Here is a 1,213-nt window from a genome sequence, read left to right on the forward strand (position 1 = left end):
CTGTGATTGCCTGGTGTTTAAAACAGGGCATTGTGAGCACAGATATAAACATCAGTAAGGAGTCCACAAAGTTGCCTCGTATCATTTTAGTTTGGACAGTGAGGCTTACAGCGATGGTTTGGACTGGGTCGACTAGGGTTTTTGGCTGCTCTCGAGCAGACGGCAGGACTCACTCTGCTTTCTCTTTATAACTCAAGTCTTTTGCCTTTACTAAAGACTTCCTTGTAGGTGAACGCCGATGAGTTGAAACTATTTATGGTGGGCTTTGCTGTTTTGGCCGAGCCTTTTGTACTTTATTTTTGCTTACCTTTGCTTTTACTCATCAGCTCTGTTTTTATCCCACCCAGAAAAGAGATTTTAGACCTGGAACAAGCCATCTTTTATTTACTGTGGAGGTCCAAGTGGGAACAAGTGCAAAGAAGAGTGATGAAGAAGCTATGATAAAGGAGGTTAAATAGTTCCGGACCTGTTATTGTTTTTAGGGAGAAGATTTACAGCTATACACATTACAGCAGCCACGGCCCCATCCAGAAATCCTAAGACTGCAGCTATGGCACGGTTCTGGGTGGAATCATACCTCAGAAGATTGAAGACCTTACCTTCAGATCTTAAAGTACCTGGTAGAGATGAGCGAGTACAGCATTATCTGTATCTGTATCTGTGCTAGGACTGGGCGGGGCCTAACCCGGAAGTGGACAGGATTTAATCCGGAAGTGGGTCGGGTTGTCTTGAAATGTGCGAGGCTTTAACCGGTATGTTATGTTAAGCATGCAAATGATATGGGTTGATCAGAGGCGGGGGAGACTGTGTTCTACAGATCAAATAGATTGAATAAATTTGAAAATAAAAAAAAAATCTCTGAAAGGCAGAGACGCGAGGTATGAAAAAGGAGAGCCATGTCCTGCTCATTGTTCCTCTTATTATTTCCCTTTTTTCTGTTGCGTGCAGTTGAAGCAGGACATGAAAAATTGCCAGCAGGCTCTAATACAATTTTTAATTGTTCCTAATTTGGGTTAATTTAACATTAAACTGGATTTTAAATTTCAGATTAGGAATGTAACAGTTCCTACCTTCAGGGCTCGTCCGGGAGTTGAACCCGGGACCTCTCGCACCCGAAGCTAGAATCATACCCCTAGACCAACGAGCCATGTAATAAACAATATAATTAATATTAATAATAATTAATAATAATTTTAAATCTGATCAGTCAGTG

The 1,213-nt window shown here is 41.5% G+C and overlaps 2 non-coding genes across 2 annotated transcripts; one reads left to right on the top strand and one right to left on the bottom strand.

Moving 5' to 3' along the window:
* The first annotated feature begins 169 nt into the window (after nucleotides 1-169).
* On the top strand, nucleotides 170-280 carry LOC117940143. The gene has a single exon (XR_004655713.1). It is a non-coding gene; the product is annotated as a U5 spliceosomal RNA (small nuclear RNA).
* A 795-nt stretch (nucleotides 281-1,075) lies between these two features.
* trnap-cgg lies at nucleotides 1,076-1,147 on the bottom strand. Its single transcript has one exon. It is a non-coding gene; the product is annotated as a tRNA-Pro (tRNA).
* Nucleotides 1,148-1,213: the final 66 nt, after the last annotated feature.

This window comes from Etheostoma cragini, unplaced genomic scaffold (genome assembly GCF_013103735.1).
Source record: "Etheostoma cragini isolate CJK2018 unplaced genomic scaffold, CSU_Ecrag_1.0 ScbMSFa_179, whole genome shotgun sequence".
NCBI classification, from domain to species: Eukaryota; Metazoa; Chordata; class Actinopteri; order Perciformes; family Percidae; genus Etheostoma; species Etheostoma cragini.